Source organism: Tenrec ecaudatus, chromosome 15, assembly GCF_050624435.1.
Source record: "Tenrec ecaudatus isolate mTenEca1 chromosome 15, mTenEca1.hap1, whole genome shotgun sequence".
Classification (NCBI taxonomy): domain Eukaryota; kingdom Metazoa; phylum Chordata; class Mammalia; order Afrosoricida; family Tenrecidae; genus Tenrec; species Tenrec ecaudatus.
This window is the reverse complement of record NC_134544.1, coordinates 56,928,934-56,953,606: the sequence shown is the minus strand read 5'-3', so window position 1 is coordinate 56,953,606 and position 24,673 is coordinate 56,928,934. Positions and strand designations below refer to the sequence as shown.

The window sequence follows — 24,673 nt, the reverse complement described above, 5'->3', positions numbered from 1 at the left end:
TAGAGGCCCAAAGTCCATCTGCTTTTTTGTTGTATTTACATGTATATACATACACAGACAATTGCATCTGTCTTTATATATTTATATCTTCAACAAGTGGTTCAAATCCTCCTCACTTTCACCAAGCAAGTTTTGTCATCTGTGTATCACAGCTTGTTTAAGTCTTCCTTAATCATGATACCACAATCTTCTTCACATAAGTCACCTTCTACGATGATTTTCTCAGCATACAGATTGAGTTAAGTGGGGTGGGAGGCTGCAACCCTGAGGCACACCTTTCCCCATGAGCACAGTGAAGTGTACTGGATTTCCCATTCTTCTCAAGGTTATGCAGAGTTTATTTTGATCCACACAGTCAAATGCCTTCACATAGTCAATAAATCACAAGCAGACATCTTTCTGGTGTTCTCTGCTTTGAGTCCAGAGCTACCTGACATCAGCGGTGATCACCCTTGTTCTACACCCTCTTCTGAATCTGGCCGGGACCTCTGGTAGTTCCCGGTTGATGTGCTGCTGCAACTGCTGTTGGATGCTCTTCAGCAGAGCTTCACCTGCATGTGCTACCAGTGATACTGTTCTACAGTGAGAGCATTCTGGCAGGTCCCCTTTCTTTGGAGCGAATCCAAACCTGGCTCTCTTCCAGTCAGTCGGTCGAGTAGCTGTATTAGGGATCTTTAGTGCAGTGGCTTCCTCCAGAAAAGCTCTCTGGTTAGTGACGGATCAGTGCAGGGATATGCTGTTTGTGGTTGTCCCGGGAGAGAATTCCTGAGGGTCGGAAGAGAGATCTACATGACACAGAACCTCTGCACTAATTATTTCAGCTTTTTTCTCTCGTTTTCTTGTCTCCTTAGGGACTCCAAACTATCTTTGTCAGGACTTAACTGACTTATTTTAACATACTTTTTGTTAGCAAAAAATAAGAAAGAAACCTTTTCTTGGAATGAATTAAAGAGCAGTCAAAAGAAAAAAAGCATCAACAAGAATGTTAGGGTGGGCTTTCCCAGGCGACTGCCGAAGATGGCGGAGGGGCAGGTCCTGGTGCTGCCATCTCCTGGGCCGGCTGGCGGCCATTGTGGCCAAGCAAGTGCTGCTGGGCCGCAAGGTGGTGGTGGTGCGCTGTGAGGGCATCAACATTTCAGGAAACTTCTACAGAAACAAGTTGAAGTACCTGGCTTTCCTCAGGAAGCGCATGAACACCAACCCCTCCCACGGCCCCTACCACTTCCGGGCCCCAAGCCGCATCTTCTGGAGAACCGTGCGAGGCATGCTGCCCCTCAAGACCAAGCGGGGCCAGGCTGCCCTAGACTGGCTCAAAGTGTTTGATGGGATCCCACCCCCCTATGACAAGAAAAAGCGGATGGTGGTCCCTGCTGCCCTCAAGGTGGTGCGACTGAAGCCCACACGCAAGTTTGCTTACCTGGGCAGACTAGCCCATGAGGTGGGCTGGAAGTACCAGGCGGTGACAGCAACCCTGGAGGAGAAGAGGAAGGAGAAGGCCAAGATCCATGACAGGAAGAAGAAGCAGCTCATGAGGCTGCAGAAACAGGCCGAGAAGAACTTGGAGACAAAGATCAACAAGTACACAGAGGTTCTAAAGACCCATGGACTCCTGGTCTGAGCCCAATAAAGACTTAGTCCTTCACTGGCCTACCGTGCCCTTCCTCCATGGCCATCCTGGGACATGGGGACCCCCTCAGTCACAGCGGGCTCAGGTGGCACAGAAAGTGCCTAGATGAAGCTCAGGCCCACAGCACCCATCTGTGAGGTCTTTCCGTGAAGTCTGCAGCTATTGGCTGGTTAGCTTTGGCAGCCAGCATCTGCCGGGAACTGAGCTAGAAGACAGGGAGAGAACAAACACGCGTGTTGGGCATTGGCTGTAAAGACTGGTTCAGCACTGCACTCTGCAGCCAGTGAAACAGGCCTGGAGCTTGTGCTGTGCCAGGTGCTCCTGGGGTAGAGAGGCGTGGGATTTGCATGTGCAGGGCTGCAGCACCGCCCTCACTGCTTTCCTGGTCTGTAACTTAAAACTAATAAATGCCTGTGAACCACAGGAAAAAAAAAAGAATGTTAGGGTGGATTGATTCTGACGCGTGGCGATCCATGTGGGTCGAAGAGAACTGTGATCCACGGAGTTGTCCGTGGTTTCAAACTGCTGGCCACGCGGATCGCAGCCCAATACGTAACCCCTACATTACAGGCTGACTCATTCTTGAAAGTTTTAGATAATTTGCTATGGAAATACATACTTGTACTTTTTGGGTGGAGTTTTGGACAAAGTTTAAATGATCTTATTGATTTTAAAAAAAACAACAAAGTTAATCTTAGCAGTTTGTATCTGCCTGGAAAGTCCATCCCATTTCATTGTTAAACCTTTATTAGCAGAGATAAACGTAGTCCCCAGATTATTTTAAAATCTTGTATGGTTGTAGTACATTTTTCCAGTATACTTATTTATGAGAAAAATACTTAAGGATTTACTTGAGAAAAATTACAAACAAGAGAAAAAGAAAATCTAGTATAATTTTCAAGCACTAGTAAAATTCTTGGGTGTTTTGCCCCCCTATGTTCTTAATACATCTTTTTTTTTTTCTTTTCTAGTATGAGGTGTGTAAGCACGTGACTTTTGGTGTGAATACATCCTTTTCTGTAGCTCACTGGTTTGCTAGAAAGTTACTACTCTTGCTATTTGATAATTGAATTTTTAATTACTCTGACATAATGGCATTGAGTCACGGAACACTGTCATCTCATTTCTTTGTAGTTTATAGCATCAGCTCTGTTGTTAATACTAAACAGACGTAAATAATATGAATAGAGGAAGTGCGAGGGCTGCTGCTGCACAGCTAGCAGAGCCGCGGTCCGGACAGCAGCGCGTGCCCCGAGCTCTCCGCCTTCCCCCCGCCCGCCCGAGGCAGCCAAGCTCAGCCCGCGGCCCCAGCAGAAGCTCCGAGAAGCTGCCCCAGTAGCAACGCCATGGCCGGGTGGAGCGCCTACATCGACAACCTCATGGCGGACCGGACCTGTCAGGACGCGGCCATCGTGGGCTGTAAGGACTCGCCCTCTGTCTGGGCCGCTGTCCCCGGGAAAACCTTCGTCAACATCACGCCAGCCGAGGTTGGAGCTCTTGTTGGCAAAGACCGGTCAAGTTTTTTCGTGAATGGGCTGACACTTGGGGGCCAGAAATGTTCTGTGATCCGGTAGTCACTGCTGACAGACGGGGAATACACCATGGATCTTCGCACCAAGAGGACTGGCGGAGCCCCCACCTTCAACCTCACTGTCACCATGACTGCCAAGACGCTAGTCCTGCTGATGGGCAAAGAAGGGGTCCACGGTGGTTTGATCAACAAGAAATGTTATGAAATGGCTTCTCACCTGCGGCGTTCCCAGTACTGACCTCGTCTGCCCCTTCCCCCCCCACCACTTCCCACTGCTTTTGCAACCCCCCCATACACACACACCATTTTTATTTTTTGGGGCCATTACCCCATACCCCTTATTGCTGCCAAAACCATATGGGGTGGGGGGTGGGGGCTGGATGGACAGGCACCTCCTCCTACCCATCCCTCCTGTGTGTGGTTGGAAAACTTTGATTTTGTTTTTTTTCTGAATAAAAAAAGATTCTGCTAAAAAAATATGAATAAAAAAGTTTTCCAGCCAGAAGTAGTTTATGAATATATGAGTATGTGGCTTGGTTTATGGTGTTTTAAATATTCATTCTTAACACAAGTGATGTAATAACCCATGAGCCAAAATAACATGACAAATTTTTATCTGATTTGTCCAACAAACTTTATGTGCTTGAGCTTTATATACTTTGAGCAAGCCAACACTGTTAAAACAGGTGTTACAATGGCGGATAAGAGCACAAGCTAGAGTCAGGATTATAAAAATGCTTAATTTATGGAGCCTGAATATAATTTTACACTGAGTACTTATGACTTTCTGGATGGAACCCTTTACTCCTTTATGTAGTGCACTTTGAAACAAAATATGTTTAAAATGTGTTCTTGTCTGTCTTAAATGTTGGCTTATACTTATCATTATTTTGTACTCATTTAAAAATTTTATTACAGGGTTGAAATAGTATAGAAATAAAGAGCCTTCCACGTATTGTACAAAAGCTCTGGCTCTAATTCTTAGGCCGTTCCAAGGAACTGGAGAGAGGATGTAAATTGTCATTTGTGGCCCATGGTCAAGGCTTTTCCTGTGTCATGAAAGGTAGAAAGGCAGAAAACATCGAGCCTTCTTTGATACCAAGTTCATGGCTCCTTTTAATGTGACAATCTCATCTAACTGAAATAAAATCATTCATATAGGTTTTAAGTAAGAATTAATGACTTAATATTGTGTTGTTTTAATAAAAATAAATATAACTAATATTGTGATTTATAAATAAAAATAATAATTGACAATATTGTGACTTCAGTGAAGATGTACCTAACAGTTTAGGTGCCCCTTGATCTGTTTAATCATATCCACATTAAATTTTTACTCTAATATTTAGCGAAAACCAAAGCAGGCAAAATCATATTTAGCGATTTAAAATGTAGAAGAAATGAACTCTTTTAAAACATATGAAGGGACTTCACAAAGGTCAAGGGAAATTCTGTTTTCCTGTTCCGTTTTCCTTGACTTTTTGAAGCATCCATGTATCAGACTCAGAAACACACAAGGGCAGTTGTACCCTGGCCTCCTAAATAATAAATGATGGAAACAGTTGTTACTGTCAGTTGTTCTTGACGCCCTGAACTGATAGAGCAATGTCAAGAGTGGATGGAGATGCTCAGTGCATTTTGCTTTCCGCATACAGCTGCCGTTGTCTTGTTGCCCACTTTGTATTGACTGGCGCTTTGTTGTGAAAGCAATGAAGCCATACGACATGATAAGATGTTCACACCCTAAAAGGAGATGCAGATCTCTGGTAAATTAACCTGAATCTGCCATATTTCAATCTACTATGGAATGAGTTTGTCTTTACCTATAGTAAAATTTCCAGGGTGTTGCCGTCTTTTAATCCCCTCGCCTGTCAATTAAAGATCCCACCTTTAAATATTAAGCTGTTGAGCTGTGTTTCTCTCTTGGGTCTAGGTCTGAATGTTGACGGTTAAAAGAATCTGCAGTTCGATTCTGCAAATTAAAAAAAAATTATGTCTATACTATGCAGAGTGCTAGAAAAGAACTTTGTCCTCTCCCAATTACCAATGTAGTATAGTACTTCTTCCTTCTTCAGATAACCTGAAAGAAATGGTAAAAAGGGCATGGAAGGCAGGCATCTGAACTCCTCATCTGACGTGAAGGGGAGCAGCTTCAGCACCAGGCCAAGACTGGTTCCTGTTTGGCTGATGCTAGATGGGCCTCTGCCCTCTCTCACTCATTACCTGTTCTTATTCTGACCAGGCTGGCTGTGGTAACTCATTGCAGTGGCCACAGAGAACCCACATATTCACAGTGGTGTGGGCTTTCTTAGGGAAGTTAACAATTAAAAATGCTCAACACACACAGGTCTTTAGTCAGGACTACTCTCCCACACCATGTTCCCAGGCAGGCAGGCCAGGCTGCTGGCGTCTTTCTTCTTTGGAATCTCAGCTACTAGATACCTTGGCTTTTGCCTTGCTCCTGCAAGGTTGCAAAACTCTTTTAGTGCCCCCATAAATTGTGAAACGGTAAGCCACCCCAGTACCTTTTGGGCATGTATTGGTAGACTTAGCCCCAATGCACTCAGCTCTTGTTCCTGGACCAGTAAACTTAGCCCAATTGCCTAGACACATCTTACTCAATAAAGACATCTCCTGCCCAAAGGCACATAGCTTTCCTGTGATGACTCATTTTATACCCAGCTCATTTACTATCTTCAAATGGATTCTAATTCCATATAGATCAGGATCGAATTACCCCTGTGGGTTCCTGAGACTTTAACTCTTTAAGGGCGAAGAAAGATTTGTCATTCTTCCACAGAGTGGCTGGTGGTTTTGAACTAGGGAGCTAGCAAATAGCAGCTCAAGTAACCACTACTTCACCAGGGCAGGGCATATTTTATACCCAGTGTGTTAGTCTGGGTAGACTAGAGAGAAAAATTCATGGACACTCATGTGTATAAGAAAGAGTTTTATATCTAAGAGTAATTGAATATTGAGAAAACATCCTAGCCCAGTCCAGATCAAATTCCTAAGTCAGATATTAGCCCATATGTTTGATACCAGTCTATAAATTCCTCTTCAGACTCCTGCAACATATGCAATGACACCAAATGCAGGAAGATCACAGGCCAGTGGGTGGAAAGTCTTGTGGATCCAGTGGCAGAAGAAGCATCTCAGTGCTGGCAGGGGCTTCTTCAACTCTAGGGCTCTAGCGTAGCTCCATGTGTCTTCTCAACAGGAATGTCTCGCAGGGAGTGAGTATGTGCCCCACCTCCAGTGAGCTATTTATCTCCTTAGTGCCTCCAAATGAGGTCATCAAACTGACCTGATTGACAGGCTAAACTCCACCCCATTCACTCTTAAGTCTCAAATTGACAACAGATTATGTAACTATCACACCCAGTAAGATGGCAAAACTGACCAGTCCCCATGTTAGAGTCCTAAGTTTTTAAAATCACGTTTAACCGTGTTAACAATCACTCACAACAGAATCATAATTTCCTATCAACATTTTCTCTTGCTCTATCTCACCCAGACCCATCCGGATAAGAGGAAACATACTTCATCTGCAAGGTCCTACCCAGTTGTTAGTTGGGAGTCATAAAAACTATGGCTCTTGTTATTGTTGTTCAGTGTTGTCAAGGGCAACTCGGAGCAACCTTTGTACAACAACCCTGCAGGGTCTTGAGCCATGCTGGTGGTAGTTGTGTTGGAGTCCATTGTTGAAACCAGTGTCAAGCCCTCTCGTCAACAGTCTTCTACTTGTCGCCGCCCTTTTACTTTACCAAGCATGATGTCCTTTACCAGGTCCTAGTCTCTCTTGATTACATGTCCTAGTTAAGTGAGATAAAGTCTCAGCATCTTCACTTCAAAGGGATATTTTGGCTGTATTTCTTTCAGCACAAAATGATTTGTTCATCTGGCAGTCCGTGGCACTTCAGTACTCTTCACCAGCACTGTAGTTCAAATGCATCCATTCTTCTTCAGTCTTTCACATGCACCTAAAGTGATGAAAACATCACGGCTTGTGTCAGGCACACTTTAGTCCTCAAAGAGACATCCTTGCTCTTCAGCATAAGGTCTTTTACGGTAGATTTGCCCCGTGCAACATGTCCTTTCAGTTCGTGACTGCTGCTTCCATGAGCATTGCTTGTGTGTCCTAGCAAGATGAAATGCTTACCAGCTTCAATCTTTTTTCCATTGATCATGATGTTACTTGTTGGTCCAGTTTATAAAGATTTTCGTGTTCTTTACTTCAAGTTATAATCCAGACTGAAAACTGCAGTCCTTGATGTTCATCAGCAAGTACTTCAGCTTCCTTGCTTTCAAGAAGGAAAGCTGTGTCATCTGGATATCGAAGATTGTTAAGGCACCTTCTTCCAATTCTTACACCATCTTCTTCTTCATATAGTCTGACTTTTTGTTGTTGTTATTGTTTTTAATCGTTTTATTAGGGGCTCAAACAACTCTTATCACAATCCATACATATATCAATTGTGTACAGCACATCCGTACATTCATTGCCCTCATCATTCTCAAAACATATGCTCCCCACTTAAGCCCCTGGCAACAGCTCCTCATTTTTTACCCTCCCTCTCTGCTCCCCAGTCCCTCATGAGCCCTTGATAATTTATAAATTATTATTTTGTCATATCTTGCCCTGTCTGACAGCTCCCTTCACCCACTTTTCTGCTGTCCATCCCCCAGGGAGGAGGTCACATGTAGATCCTTGAAATCAGTTCCCCCTTTCCAACCCACTCTCCCTCTACCCTCCCAGTATTGCCACGCACACCCCTGGTCCTGAAGGGATCATCCGCCCTGGATTCCCTGTGCCTCCAGCTCCTATCTGCACCAGTGTACATCCTCTGGTCTAGCCAGATAGTCTGACTTCTAGGATTATTTGCCCAGTTTACAGATAGAGGAAGTATAGTTAGTGAAAGGATATAGCCCTAATACATACCTTCCCTGATTTTTAAGAAATCATTTTATTGGGGGCTCGTACAGTTCTTATCACAATCCATCCATCCATCCATACATACATACATACATACATTATGTTAAAAAGTATGTACATTTGTTGCCATTATCATTCTCAAAACATTTGCCTTCTACTTGAGCCCTTAATATCTGTTGCTCATTTTCCACCTCCCTCCCCACTCCCCCCCACCTCGTGAACCCTTCATCATTCATATATTATTATTATTTTGTCATATCTTACACTGTATGACGTCTCCCCCTGCCCTCTTCTCTGCTGTCCCTCCCCCAGGGATGAGGCTATGTGTAGATTCCTGTAATCAGTTCCCCCCTTTCTACCCCACATTCTCTCCACCCTCCATGCATCGCCGCTCTCATCACTGGTTCTGGAGGAGTCATCTGTCCTGGATTCCCTGTGTTTCCAGTTGCTATCTGTGCCAATGTACATCCTCTGGTCTAGCCAGATTTGCAAGGTAGTATTGGGATCATGATAGTGGGGGAGGAAGTATTTAAGAACTAGAGGAAAGTTCTATGTTTCATCGTTGCTACCCTGCACCCTGCCTGGTTCATCTCCTCCCCACAGCCCCTCAGTAAGGGGTGTCCGGTTGGCTACCTTTGGGCTTTGAGTCTCCACTCTGTACTCACCCACCTTTTCAATGATGTGATTTTATATTCCTTGATGCTTAATACCTGATCCCTTCAATAGCTCGTGGTCACACAAGTTGGTGTTTCTTCCATGTGGGCTTTGTTGCTTCTGAGCTATATGGCCACTTGTTTATCTTTGAGCCTTTAAGACTCCAGACGCTATATCTTTTGATAGCACCATCTGCTTTCTTCACCACTTTTGCTTATGCACACGTTTGGCTTCATTGAGCATATAAGGCCTTCCCTGATTTTAAGCCAGACCTTATTCTCCTGTTCTATTTGAACAATGCCCTCCTGTACATGTTCGGCATGAGCACAATGAAGTACTCTGGAATGTCCATTCAGAAAAAGAAGTTCATCTCAAGATCTATCTTGAAATACGGTGCTGCTTGCGATAGGACAATGTCTATATGCATACAAGGAAATATGGTTTATTATGCTGGATGCGTAAATGGCACAGGGGCCCTCTCTGACCTCCTCTGGCTTCCGTGTAGGGTCGCTGTGAGCTGGGATCAACTTGATGACAGTGGGTGAGTTTCTGTTTTTCTTATTGCCACAAGGCAGACATCAGACATAACTCCACCCTCCATCTTTCTTTTATCCATTTTGACACCGACTGTTCTGCTCACAGCGCTCTCCTTCTGTGCTGAGTTTGATCGTGTACTGCAGTGGTCAAACAGAACTCACAGACTGTACTCAGATTAAGGGGGGTTTATTAGGAAAGTTAACAAGTTACCACAATCCAGGATCAGAAAACTTCAAGACTACAGTGTGTGGTCCACAGCAACATCTCTCCTCAGTCTGCAGCCCACTGGCTCTGTAGCCCTTAGCCACTTGCTTGGTCCATTGGCCTTTGTTTCCCTGGGCCAGGAAGCCAGCCCACTACCTTGCCTCCCAGTCACCCAGTCTCAGCTTTGCCCTGTAGTCTCAGAGCCACAGCCTCTGGTTCCTTGAGCTTCCACCCCTTCAGGCAGATTTCTTCCAGTGGTCCTGGGACTTCTATTTCTGAGAAGACTTTTATACAGGGGAATGGCCTTGATAGAGGTGTGGTTTTTGTCTTTGGGCATACAATATCCCCCAAGAAACAAAGGGTGGTGGGTTTGTTTATGCCCTCTTGTGAAGTAGAGACTTATAATGCATTCCATCTTAATCTTGTAACAGAAAACTGCCTCCCAAATGGGATTATACAATAAACCAAACAAAAAAGATTCTGGCTAAAAGGGTCACATTAAATAATTGACAACATCTCACCAGTAATGACAGATTCCAGAGGAAATCATTCATCGTAAGTGATACATGTTTATAAAAATGAATGCCACCAGCTACTCTACTGAAATTGTTCACAGTATTAATTTTTGTTTTAATAATATCTAAGCACATTGGGGGGGTGTTTCAAAACTGAGATTTTTCCATGAACTTTTTGAAGTGCTCTTGTATTTGGATCAAAATAATACAGTGTAACAATTCAGTTTAATTCAGAATGCATCTTAATTCACTTAAAAATGAAAAAAATTGGTATAAAAATTGTCGGTGTTTTAGCTAACTTAAAAAGATAGAATGTTTAAATAGAGCAAAATTTACTTTAAAAATATTTTAAAACAGCTGCATAGACATTTTTCTTCACAAAATCCATTATTAGAACTTTAATGGTGCCATAATTTTTTTAAAGCGTTAACTCTTGGCCCAGGTGTAAGAGTCTTTTATATAAAAATATTTTTGTATATGGATTTATTAATTACTATTTTTTCAATAGTAATAAATGTTGCAGAACAGGAGCCTGTGGTGTGGTGGTTACTTGTTGGGTTACTTGCTAACTGTAAGATCAGCAGTTCAGAACCCCCCAGCAGCTCCAAGGGCTTTTTACTCCCACCGAGAGTTACAGCCTTGGAAACTCACAAGGGCAGTTCGACCATGCCCTCTGGGGCCCCTGTACATCTGTATGGAGTCGATGGCAATTAGTTAGATTTTGGAACTGTTGCTGAAGGTTAACCATAGTTTCGAGCCAGTTCATTCTAGTCCAACCCCTTGCTACAAATGTGCATTTCCACTCCAGATAGAGTTCCCAGCCCTCTGACTAACTGTAACAATAGACAGTTTTACCCCAGGTTTCCTTATTCTTCATGCATTACTTAAATTAAGCACTTATCAAATACTCCTTCCCTTCCCTCCAGTGGGAAAAAGGGGACATGCTTCCATGGGTGGTGGTGTGACAAAGAAAGAAAGAAATCACCCACTCACTCCCCATCTCCTGCCATTGAGTCCTGCTGTTCGTGGTTGTGCGCAGCCCGGCCCAGCTTCTGCCGAATTCTCATTCATATTCAGGGACATTTGAAGAGTTTGGTTTCCGAGTGTCCTCTGACTAGGCTGGACCCAATACAGTGCCAGCCACAGCCCGCTACCAGGACTCAGCCCTTTGACCGCATTTCTCTCCCCTTGTAGCCAGGTGAAAGTCCGTGCTCTCTGAAGATGAGCACTTCAGAAGGTTGGTCAGGAAGGAGAAGCCAGTAACTCCTAGTAGTTTATGTCTTTATCTGAGACCTAGTTAGAATGAGTATTGTTCAACCCATTGATTCAATTACTTGGAGAGAAATTAGAACATTCTCTTAGCTCAGCAGTGTTACAGTATAGAATTAGCTTTAAATTGTGATAAATTTTGAACCAATTCACTGAACCCTAACAGATCAGTATAACTTTCATTAGCGTATTTTGGTTGCAAGGAAGAGCACAGTGGTAGTGTTGGCCATCAGTTGATTTAAAATTATCGTGTACAATCCTGGAAGGCACCAGTGTAGTCACTGAGCGTCTTAAAAAGTGGACATGAGAGGCAGAAACGTTAGAATCGAAGCAAGATCAGAGAGTTGCTGGCTTTAAAGATGGAATAATGTTACAAGCCCACAGATGCTCTCTTAGAAAAGGCAGCATTAGAAAAATGAATATACAAGGGGTTACTCCCCCCCCCCCCCAAATGAGGAAAAAAAACTGCTGGGTGGAGCTTTTGTAGTACACATTCTTCCCCCTAGGTGAGCAAGCATGGAGCAACTCCCTCTGAGTTAGTGCACCCAGTGGTATCACCTGGGAAGGTTCCTTCTGGTCACAGTGAACTTTGTTGTCAAAGCAGTTTCCCTCAAACCTTTTTTTTTGTGATGGCCAATTTAAGAGAACAGTGTGTGGCTGTGAAATTTTGTTTCCTGCTCAGAAAAATGTTGTGACGTTGAACACAGCTTCCAAGGACAGCGCTATGGGGAAAATCTCAGGTACATGCGTGGTTTTATCGTTTCAAAAAAGGTGAAATGTCGATTTGTAGACAAACCTTGTTCTGGACATCCATCAACTTCCTGAATGGAAGAAATTGTCCATTCTTAGTGGATTTTGAGTTTGTTCCACCAGGTCAGACTGTTAATCAAGCTTTCTATTTAGAGGTTCTGAAAAGATTGGGTAACAGTGTGTGCCAAAAAAGGTCCAATTTGTGACAGACAGGGGACTGGTTTTGCTACCACAACAATGCACCTGTTCATGCAGCCATCTCAGTGTGCCTGTGTTTGGCAAAAATCAGCATACCTCTCTTGCCCCACGCACTTTACTCACCTGACCTCGCTCCTTGGGACTTCTTTTTGTTTCCTCGAGTGAAGAGGGATACAGAAGGACAGTGAATTGACGACGAGAAGAGGTAAAGGAAAAAAACAGGGAGGTGCTGTCAGCCACCCAGATGAGTTTGAAAGATGTTTCCAAGAATGGAATAGCAGATTTGACAAATGTACTAAGTGTGATGGGGAGAGTACTTTGAAGGTGATTAGGTTGTTTTATAAAAATATTTAAATACATAGCTTGGAGAGGGCGATTCCGGTTCTTTTTGAGGGGTGCCCCCTCATAGCTTTTCCCATAGGGATGTTCTTTAGGGTCTCAATGAGTCAGAATCAACTGGATGGCAGTGAACTTTTTAGTTTGGTAGCAGCCCGAGGTGATCTACAAAAATGATTTACTGCTCCCTTGACCCAGAAAGCCCACAAAATCCTACACATCAATAGGTGCAAATCTTCTAGTCCACTTTAAGGCCATCTGTGAAACTGCCCAGGCCATCAAGTGTATGCATGTCCAGAAAGCCACCAAGTATCTGTAAGATGTCGCTCGCTTTATAGAAGTAGTAATGTATGCCCTTTTGATGTTACAGTGGTCAAGTTGGTGGTGTACCTAGGCCACACAGTGGGGCTGTACCCAGGGTTTGTGGCACAACTAGAGTGCGGAATTTTGGTTGCACATGCTTAAAAATGCAGAAGGTAACACAGAACCTTACGGGTTTAGATGTGGATTCTCTGGTCCTTGAGCACATCCAGGGGAGCTGATCCCCCCCACACTGAGATGATGCTTGCTGAAAAGGAACAGATTGTTCCTAAACCAGACGAGGAACTTGTGTAGAGGAAAAAGACCAGGGGTGCGGGGTGGGAGATGGGAGGGTGAGGGGATTTGGGGACCAAACAATGAATGTGGGAGGGGGAGGGAGCCCTAGAACAGATAGTGATTACACAACTCATTTTAAAAGCGATTTAACCATGGACATATAGGGTAAATGAATACTATATCAAGACACCCCCTCCCCCAAAAAAAACAAACTTGACCAATGATTACCATAGGTGAAGGGGAAAGGGCTGTCTCCTCGGGGCCATTGAGTTTATGTCGATGGTGGTGGAGTAATCTGGAAGACACTATCAGTAGTGCTGAGCAGCACAGACAGTATAATCAGCGGCACTGGATTATACACCTCAGAGCATGGCAGGCGAGGTCTGGGGGAACTAGAGCACTAACAACGAGTAAGAAGAAACGTTCTGAAATTGATTGTGGTGAGGATTGCACAACTCTTCTGAATATGACTGAACTTTTACTCTTGATAAGATTAATTTTTAATCTTAATAAGCATAAATTGTATTATATGCAAAGTATATCCCAATAGAACTATTTTTAAAACAGAAAGGGAGAGAAAATGCAAAATATCTCATCTCGTTTATTTTGATTACGTGTAAAAGTGAGAATATTTTGACTATGTTATGTTAAATGAATCATATTATGAAAATATTTTTTACCTGTTTAAAAAAGAGAAGACCAGATGAAACTGAAGAATCAAAAGCTTATATCTCAGGAGTAGTGTAAGCTTTAAATCAAAGCTATTACGAGTTTAAAACAAAAACCACATCGGTATTGAGACCGCATCTCAGCGCCTGACTCTGTCACTTAGTTTTGCAACCACAGGCAAGTGATACAGTGTCTTAGCCCCCAAGTCTCATACTATTACATATCTTCAATGATTAGTCAATAAATTTGTATGGCCCAAGCATTTTTACTTTATATATATATTTTCTATCTTTATTGCTTCAATATTAGTATGATAACACATGAAACCTATAATTAAAAATGAAAATGGGTCATTTTATAAAGAGCAATAACTTTTACAATTAGTTGCATATTATGGAAAATTAATATATGGTAAAAAAAATCAACCAGCTCACTAATTTCTCATTGTTTTACCTTGGTTTCCCCATTTCATGCAGTTGGATTTCTGGACTCAATTTTAATATATGGGGAAAAGTCAAAAAGCATTGCTTCTAGGATTTCAGTTCATACTTGCATAAGCTTTGTGGGAACAAAATGAAATGCATGACATGGGTTGGCATCTGACCACCTTTGACTTCACAAAACCAAGCCAAAACAAACTCCTGTGGTCAAGTCCATGCCTCGTAGTGAGCCTACAGTACAGGGTAGAACTGCCCCTTTGAGTTGCTGAGACTGTAACTTTTGTAGTAGAAAGCCTTGTCTTTCTTCAGAGGAAAGGCTGGTGGTTTCAAACTTTTGACCTTGAGGTTAGCGACCCTATGTGTAAACACCATACCCCACTAGGGCTCCTCTTGGCTTCACAAAGCTGACGGGTTATCAATGTCAGCATCAATTATCAGGTTACAGATGTCCAGGATGCAGTTATTCAGACAGGACAGCCACTTCTGACCACTGCCTGCTGGCAGGTCCCTCTCTGACTGACCCTCGGCCTCTTGGCCTATCTTCTGCCCTGTACCAGGCAATGTGGCAAAGATCTTTTACAAGTGCCAATAAATGCCCGAAGGGCATGACACTCCTCCATAAGCCTCAACGCAGTCTCTCAGAGGCTCCTCAAGCCAGCCTCTGGGCCAGACGCAGCACTTGGTTATACTTGCTCTCTGGGCGGGGAAGACCATCTATCCATGGGTCTCTTGCTGTGGCTCCTGGTTCTGCGCTTGCTGCTCCTCCTATCAAAGCTGTTTTCTGCATCAAAGGGGCTTAGTGTGCAGGGATTTTTGAGTCCAAAGTACATCTTTCACTCATGAGTCGGTGACCAAACGTCCTGCTTTTGGCGGGACAGTCCCGATTTTTAACAATTTTTCCTGCGTCCCACAGCATTTTTTAAAAGTCCCAATTTTGGGAAAGAATACACGACAAGCTAGGTAAGGTATATGGTTTTCGGCTGCCCTGCGGCTATTTTGCCAGGATCTGAGTTTTATCAGTGGTGTCCTGCTTTACCAATGTTAAAATCTGGCTACCTTACTCTTGACTCTTAACTCTTTCTAGTATGAAAGTTCCCCCTCTTCCTTCTAAGAAGGCTAGTTTTACACCCAGCAGGATGGCAGTCACACACAGCTGAATCTTATAATCCAGTCCAATCAGCATCCTCTCCTCCAGCCCCTTCTCACCCAGACCCATCAGTGAAAGAAAGGCCACGTGGTGGGAGTAGCAGGCCATGGCTAAAAGAGCCATGTTAAGTAATTCACTGCAGTGCAGGTTTTTTCCAAGTGTGTGTAATGAGTCTCTGCCATCAGTTCTCATTAGGGCGTTAGGCTCGAGGGTGTGTTCCAAAAATTCCAACCCAAACTGCCTTTGTAAGGGATCTATTGGGCCCTTAAATTCAAGGCAGGGAATTCATTTAGAAGGAGTAATCTTGATCGATTGCATTGTAGGGCAAATTAAGATATCAGGGGCTACTTATGAAAAAGTTTTAAGAAAGTTGAAAAACCTGCATTGGTGGGAGGAGGCCAGAAAAGCTGTGTGGAGGAACTGTTTGTGCCGCAAGGCACCTGGTCATTTTTTACGAGCCTAACGAGAGCAGCACAGGAGAAGATTGTTTGGAAACCTTGCCCTGTCCACCCTACAATGCCGATCTTGCCCCTTCTTACTGTTCTCCAAACTCAAAGAACATTTACAAGGAGTAGGATTTGAATTCTTGAGTGTTTGAGCCCCTCGGGAGTGCCAAGCCTGCCCTTTTGACGTGCTACCCGCCTTCAGGAGGCTCAGGGGTAGAAGCACTGCCCCTGGAAGTGGATAGGCCCAAATGGCCAGGATGGGTGACGCAGCAATAGCTTCACAAGTTGATATTTATGTTTAATAGATTGATGGGAATTTGTAGCCATGCCTTGTGGCTTAACCTTGTAGCAGCTGCACCACTATCGATTGCTAACAAACTGTAAAAATGTGATGACTTTCCCCATGTTTTTTCCACATTGTCTTAAGATTTTATTCTGTTCACTTTTTAAAAGGGGCCTGGGGGGTTTTTCTGAGGAATTTTTCCAACTTTCTGTTAAGCTCTGTAAGTACACTGTGTACGTTAAAAACACTTTCTTAAACTCTCCCTTAATCTAGTCTTTAATTAAAAATATCTTTCTGGTAGTCTGTTTTTGATGGTACCTATTTCCATTCAGATTCAATTTAAGATCACAGAAGTATAACTTTAAACTTCTAGGTAGTTAATGGTACATTCTTACTGCTGCTAGTTCACTTAAATGAAATCTCTTAAAATAGTACTGACGAGTGGAGCTTTTGCGTAATAAATAGAGTAGTGGACCTTAGGAGTGCCTCTACAAAGCACTTACTGTCCAGGGCCTTTCTCTACCATCTGTGTGGCTAAAGTGGGGCCTGCCGTGCTCGGGTAGTGAGCTCAGTCTCTGTTGGAGGTGGCTGACCCAGAAGCAGGCATCTGGCCCAAGCTAGCCAGAGTCCCTTAGGAGTTTGGAACTGGTACTTACAAGTCCCTTGAGGAGTGTTTTAAACGGTGATTATAACTCCGGAACTGCTGGCAAGTGAGTTCTGCCATGTGCAGCAACGCGCAGAAGAAGCAGTTCTGCTACAGGAGTGAAGGGTGAAGCTGATGAGCAGGGCCGTAGAAGTGAAAGATGAAGAAAGACCGAGACGCCAGCTGACCAGCAGCCATCCAAGGCACAGCACTTGGTCTCTGTTCACTTGGAATAACAGACAAAAGAGAATCAGGACTAGGAGGAGGACTTGGGATGTGTGGCTAATTGCTTTCATGAGCAGGGTCTCCTCTGTCAGGAGACCCAAAGCACTGGAGAGGGCCCGGGCTACTGTTCTTGAACATTTTGATCAAAGATTGTGTAGAAGAGTCACTAGTCAAAAGGGGGAAGGACTATAGAATCTCAGATTCTTTCATGGACTCCAGAGTTTCTGGAACTATGAAGGTTGGATGAACCCCTGAATCTATTCCCCATAGATAATCTTTAAACTTTTAACCAAGAATATCTCCTTGAAGTAGTCTTAAAACCAAACAGATTGCTGCTCAACAATGGTCTCTGTTGAAAGATGGAAGTCTGTGTTCATACTCTGGACTTTCCATGTTCCACTTAGTAATGGAGGTTTGTACCTGTTGAATTTTGCCCCATCAGCAAACAGAGCTTCAGAAAGTTTGCTCCAATCACATCATTAAGGTCAACTCTGCTTTGAGGAGGCTGTCTGCTCTTCCCTAGTCAATATTTTGAGTGCCTTCCTATTCTCATTTTCAGCACTAGTATTAGACTGTGTTCCACTACTAGTCCTTAGGTTTTCAGTGGCTAATTTCTCAGGACATGGCCTCCTCTTCCTTCTTCCTAGTCTGTTCTTAAAGCTCCACTGAAACCTGCTCACCATGGTGACCCTGCTGGTATTTGAAAGATTGGTACCCTAGATTCCAGCATCACTGTGACACACAAGCCAACACATACCACAAACTGATGATTGGGGAAACCATACAATAGGTTAGCTTAACTAGTAAAAATGCCTGCGAGCATTAGGCTCTTGTAAGATCTATCTATGTTGTCTCAAATTGCCAACAGCAATTAGAAAGATTAGATTGTAACCTTAGGGGAAAGTAAATTTAATTAATAGTGTGATCGTTACATAATTTCACGTCAACTTGAAGATACAGAGAAGTGTAGAGGTGGAGTGTAACCTGTCAATCGGGTCATGGCCTAATGTGACTCCTTCCGGGCATGGTCTTCTCATAAGGAAGGCCCTGTGAACCTCTCCCCTCTCTCTCTGCCTTCACCTTTCTGCTGGGTTACCTTGGTTGCTGCCACAGCCCACCATTGGGTCCACAAAACTGCACCCATCTTCCTGTGATACACTTGTATTCTGCATCATTACATGTGGCTTTGTGAGTCTGAAGAGGGACTTAGGGACTAGTAGCAGACTTACAGGCTTGAGTTGGACCAACTGGGATGTGTTTATATAATTACTTCTTGATAGAAAGCTCTTTCATACACTTATATGAGTGTCAGTGGATTTGTTTCTGTCGTCACCCTAAGCTAACACGAACAGGGAGACACAAGTCTGAAAAAGAAGGTGAGAATGTTGCGCAATCTGAAGAACGCCGTCATTGCTAGTGAACGGTACATGTAGAACTGTTGAATTGGTAGACGGATTGCTGTGTATAGTCTAACAACAAAATAAACAAAATTTTATGAGTGTATATATAAAAAGCAAACAGAAGTTTAATTTAAGTAGCACAAGAGCCTTCCTTAAGTTTTAAGGAACTCTGGTGATGTAGAAGGAGCCCTGGTGGCAAAGTGGTTACACTTGGGGCTGCAATCCGTTAACAGTCAGCAGTTCAAAACCCCCAGCAGCTCCTTGGGAGAAAGATGGGACTTTGAACCCCCATAAAAAGTTAAGCGCACCGGGGCAGTTCCATGCTGTCCCGTAGGGTCATTATGCGTTGACATGGACTGAGTGGCAGTACGTGAGTAGTGAAATAGTGGGCTCCCACTGAGGGGCATCCCTTTAAACTTACCAGTTGCTCCATGGGAGAAAGATGAGGCTGTCTGCTCCCTTGGAGATTTAAAGTCTCTGAAGCTTAAAGGACAGTTCTTCTCTGACCTACAGATAGGGCCCCTCTGAGTCTAATGTACTCAGTGTCAGAGATAAGGTGGTCAGGAGAGAAGGGACGGGGGCGGGTTGGGCAGAGAGAGAGGTACACCTTACCCATTATGGCTTTTTATTCTGTATGAGATCAAAATGACAACAGCAACTTGAAATATCACTATGGAGCCTGAAACTCACTGCTTGTTGAGTCAATTCTAACTCATAGAGACCCTGTGGGACAGGGTACAACTGCCCTTTGTGAGTTTCCAAGACTGTAACTCTTTACAGGACTTTAAAGCTTCATCTTTCTCACACACGGAGGTTGGTGATTTCGAACTGCTGACCTTACAGTTAGCAGCCCAGAGTGTAACCACTACACCACCTAGGCTTCCCCAGGATCCTTAAGAGGAAGAAAAACAAAACCAAAAAGTCCCTTCAACTCATTGCCATGGAGCCATGCTGACAGTGGGTAGAACTGTTCCGTGAGTTCCTGAGACTAGCTGTTTGCGGGGTAGAGAGCCCCAGTGATGGAGTGGAACAAATCATGAAAGGCGAGAGCTTGGGTGCACAAGTGGAAGAATATCATCAGTGTCAGTAAACAATACGTGCAGAGCTCGTTTGAGTTGCCTGTTTTCCTGTCTATATTCTCAACAACAAAATTAAAATCTTCTTATAATGCTGTGAGCATCTGCATTGAAAAAGAGACTGAGGCAAATGGTGGGAAAGGAACCATGACAGAGAAAATGAACAACTAACTTTACAGGCTCCAAAGTACGTGGGCTCTGGGTTCTAGTTTCCTCTCATGACTTGAACTCCACAGATACTCTCATAACTTGTATTAAAAATCAAAACAAAACAAAAACCCACCCTTTTGTTTTTACTATCTTTAGTCAAGAGTGCTGGTGGTGTAGTGGTTATACGTTGGGCTGCATCTGCTGCGTGATCGGCAGTTCGAAACCACCATCAGCTCTCTGGGAGAAAGACTGGGCTTTCTACTCCTGTAAACAGTGACATCTCAGAAACTCACAGGAGGTCACTATGAGTCAGCATTGACTTGATGGCAATGAGTTTTTGAGTCAGATTCTAATGAGCCTCAGTGGCATAGTAGATTAAGAAGTGGATTGCTAACTGTGAAGTCTGTCGTTCAAAGCCACCAGCCACTTTATGAGAGAAAAATGAGGCTGTCTGCTCTGTAAAGATTTACAATCTCAGAAACCCAAAGGGGGGCAGTCCTGTACCATTTGGGGTCTCCATGAGTCAAAATTGACCCTCTGGCAGTGAGGTTTTTTTTGGGGGGTTCTTTTAAAAAGTCAGATCCTGTCCTTGAAGCTAGAAAGGTTTAACCAAAATAAACACTTGTTTTTGTTAAGGCATGTGTGTTCTGTTTTACAACTGATAGCAGCAAAGGAGATGGGGGAAAAGAGAGGGGGGGAAGCTTGAGAAAGTTAGGCTTTCGAAAAGCTTAAGTGATTTTATCAAGAATCACAGTAAGGGACCGATGAAGGATTGAGATAAAGATCTCACTCCAAAGTTGGTTCTTATTCATTCTTATTTTAAGCATTTATTAGGTACCAGGCATTTGGTCTGCTGCACAAGACCCCTTTAAAGTATTGAGACACTTCTAGGCTGCACCTGACCCCAAGCCATGGTATTTTCGATTTTCATATGCATGTGACAGTTGGACGTTAAATAAGAAAGACCAGAGAAGAATCGGTGCTTTTAAATTGTGGACTAACAAAGACTAGTGAAGGTACTAGGGGACTGCCAAAAGAGCAGACAAGTCTGTCCTGGAAGAAGTGCGGCCAGAGTGCTAACGGAGGCCAGGATGGCGAGACTAGTCTCATGCACATTGGATGTGCTATCAGGAGAGAGAGTCCCTGCAGAAGGACATCACGTGGTAAAGAAGAGGGGCAGGGCAAAGGAGCGAGGCGAGGCCTCTGGGAGATGGAGCGACAGTGGCTGCACCAATGGGTTTGGGCATAGGCACAATTGTGAGGCTGTCCGAGGCAGGGGGAACCACACCCTTCTAGGGGCGGGGTGGAGAATACTGAAAAGGACATAGGGGCATTAGTGGTGGGTTAGCAGTGACTGGTTTCTGGCTATAGCCTGTACTGTACGGCGGGCGTTCACTGAGCTAGAGGAGACGGAGAACAGAGTGGGTTTGAATGAGGGAGCTGATAGGTCTGTCTCGTGTCCGATGTGGTAAGTTTGAGGTTTCCTGCAAGAAGACAGCCCACTGGAGGCTCAGTAGGCAGTTGACCATCTAAAAGAGGGTCCCCTCTATTTTGACAGTTACAGGTTGCAAAAGAAACCTCAGAGCTCACATATCATTTCAGGAGAACATTTACTAAGTCTTACACAGAGCAAAGACAAGACACACACACTCAAAAGACAGACAAAGGTGTCATCTGGACGAGCTCACGGGGCATCCAAGGCTTTGCTGAGATTCCGACGTAAAAGAGCACGTGAGGGCCAAGGAGACGGTCTTGAAAGTATGATCAGTACCTCACAGATGGGGGCTCCAGAAGCGGGAGCAAGGCCGTCAGGGGTGGGTGACTCATGGCTGTGTGGCCTCAGTATGGCTTCTCCATCAGTAACACCCCTGGCAAGCCCCTTAGGAGATCACCGCTCCCCGAAGGCTGCCCAGAGAAGCCCTCGTGGCGTGGTGGTTACACAGTGGACTGCCAACTGAAGGTCAGCTGCTCGGTGGGCAGAAGATGAGATTTCCATGCCCATGAAGAGTTAACAGTCTCCAAAACCCATAGGGCCGCCCTACCCCGACCCCTAGGCTGGCTAGAGTCAGAATCAACTGCTGGCAGTGATGTTCCGAATCGAAGCTGTAATTCGTGACAACACACAGACTAATCCTACATCTCGGCCTTTCGATCTCAGAAGAGGACGCCTGTAACCCCCCTTACAAGTTCTGATGTTTCAGAAGATCCGACTTTCCCTTTCCCCATTAATTTAAAAGGTCATGTTCTTCTCCAACAAATTGCTAGAAAATCATTGCTTATCCACTATAATTACAACTATTCTGTAGAGTGTTATTTTTAGAAGAGAAAACAAGTTATTTAAAAAGGAAAATTGGTACTTTACATACGGTATCCTCTTACTAGTAGATACCTGTGGAATTATGTTGGCATTGATTTGAATGGAGGAAATGGTAAGGAAATTGAAACTAAGCATTTATGAGTCAGAATGGATTTGATGGTAGTGACTTTGGTTTTGATTTTAGTGTATGTCGAGACATAGAATATACAGAGGAAAATATATATCAGTTCAGGAGTTTCTACGGAACTAACTCAGCGGCACTGATTATATTTTTAGAATTGTGCATCTAGTCTCACCCTCCTTTTGGGGCGATTCCTCCGGCATTGATGTGAACCACCTCCTAAAGTCCCCGTCGCATCTTTGAGTTGCTCTTGCCAGTGTGACGTCATCGAGGTCACTCCTGGAGGAGCATACTCCCAAGGCAGACATTTCTTTGCTAGTTAAGCTAGACTAGTGTTTGGTAACAGTCAAGGAGGTGATTTTCGTTGAAGGTTTAAAGATTATCTTAGTGCATCATCTCAGGGGTTCGGCGACCCGAGAAAGTGGTTTTAAATGATTACATAATATGCACAAGTTACAATGAAATCGTTGGATACTATCTGAGCTTTGCTGCTACAACAGGAAATGACCTTATCAAGCACAGGTGGATTACTTTAACAAGTGCAAATTATTCTTTCACAGTTGAGGAGGCCAGAAGTCTGAATTCAGGGTGTAAGGCTGTAGTTCTGTTTGTTCAGGGAAGAGGGTGAGCTCCTTGCCCCCTTTCAACACCTCTGGGCTTGCATTCCTTGGAGATTTCTCTGTGTCTTGGCATCACTTTTCCCTGGGAACATGTCAGCACAATGAGCTCGGGTGCAAAGGACACTCTCTACTTAGGGCCTTTCCCCCCTTTTTGTTGGTAGCCAGTCCCCTCTGACCTCTACTTGCTTGCTTACTGTCTTTTTCATCTCAATTGAGATTGATTCATGATACAACCTAGTTTGATAGCTCATATCCTACCTTGTTAACATTGCCGCTCACCCTGCCTCATTAATATCATAGAGGTTAGAATTTACAATTTAGATCCCCAAATGGAAGGTAGCTACGTAATACTGAAAACCATAGCCAAATTTATACATCGTTGATGGATACATTTCAATCCATAACAGGTAGCCATTAAAATGTTATTTGTTAAGGATCTCTTTCTTATCCCTATTTCTAGGAAAAATTTATTAGAGAAGGCCTATAAGGTCAGGGAAATCCCTACTTTCTGAAAACAGAGACAGAGAGTAATCTGATTGACACTTTCAATCAGCCATGTTCACCAGCCACGCTCACCACCATGGATTTAATTCGATTTCTAAAATACACCTGGCTGTTTTCTTACTTGTTACTCCTGTTGTCTAATCTTGCCCCCAGGTGTGCTGTTTTAATTCATGGTTCCAGTTGTTTACATTTGATTACTAAATTAACCAAACCTTATTAAGTCTTCTCGAGTACATAAAAATTCAAGAATTTGCAATAACTGTGAACAACAAATGAGTGCACGGTGTGTGTGTGTGTGTGTGTGTGTGTGTGTGTAAGCAGACAGATAGTACACGCTTCAGTATATACAGGTAGAAATGGTCTTATGTATGATATGCACAGATACCAGGTTGGTATTTTTGCATCCTAGTGAAGTGGTGAGTAGGGTCTAGTGCCCTAAAGCTTAGGAGCAGCCACCTAAGTTCAACTATTGGTTTTTACTCGTGAGATGCAAAAGAACACAAGCCATGCGCTCATCTATCCTGAGACTAGAAGAACTTACTGGTGCCCAGCTGCCACTACGGACTGTTCGGACCAGGGTTGTAAATGTCGGTCCCTGATAAAATGAAGAACAATATAGAACAAAACCCAGATTCTTAAAAAAAGACCGGTGTACTGGACCAGCTGACCAGAGGAATCTTGAGACGGTTGCCCTGAAACACTCTTTAAACTGTAAACTGACACTCCTCTGAGATCGCTGTTTAGTGGAATCATAGAGTGACACACAATAAAGAATGGCAGGAAGGTTTCGTTTGAAGTGAGTCCAAAAGGTCCGCATTTACTCAAAAGCTAACACGAGAAGGTAGGGGAGCAGAGAAACTAAAGTTCTGGAAATGAAACAACCAGAACACAACTGAAGAGGTACTGATGTGTTTTGGAAAATGTAACAATTATTACTAACAATTTACATAGAAGTTGTTAAGTGGGAACATAATTTGCTGTGTAACCATTGACCAGAAAATGGCAGAAGTCACCTAAGGGAACCCTGGTGGTGGAGTGAGTTATATATTAGACTCCTAACTGGAAGGGTCAGCAGTTCGAAACCAGGAGATGCTCCCCGGGAGAAAGATGAGACTTTATACTCCTGTAAAGTCTTACAGTGGCCAGCTCTGGTCTGCCCTCTCTAGGTTTGCTGTAAGTTGAAATCTACTTGATGGCAGTGATTTGGGTTTTTTTTAGTCACCTGAGATTTGCAATAAGATATAACTCATTTGGGCTTGGGATGAAAAAAATAGGAAGTTTCTTTAAGAAGTATAAAGTAAGAGTTTGTAAGTTTGAGGGGGGGGGGGAAAGACACCTTTATAAGAAAAGAAGATTTCCCACTCTCCAAAAAACAAACCACCATACTATTCTTACAAGAAGATTGTAGTAGAGATAAGTAAATATCTACAGATTGGAGAAAAAAGGGCCTCAGGCCAATTTTTACAGTTTCTAAAAAA

At 43.6% G+C, this 24,673-nt stretch overlaps 1 protein-coding gene and 2 pseudogenes across 3 annotated transcripts in view; all 3 read left to right on the top strand.

The window, feature by feature from the left end:
* YES1 (YES proto-oncogene 1, Src family tyrosine kinase) overlaps window positions 1-24,673 on the top strand; it is a 73,801-nt gene that overhangs the window by 12,309 nt on the left and 36,819 nt on the right. The gene's annotated exons all lie outside the window — the stretch shown is intronic.
* LOC142427285 (large ribosomal subunit protein uL13-like) lies at window positions 1,012-2,030 on the top strand (annotated as a pseudogene).
* Window positions 2,943-3,591, top strand: LOC142427299 (profilin-1 pseudogene; annotated as a pseudogene).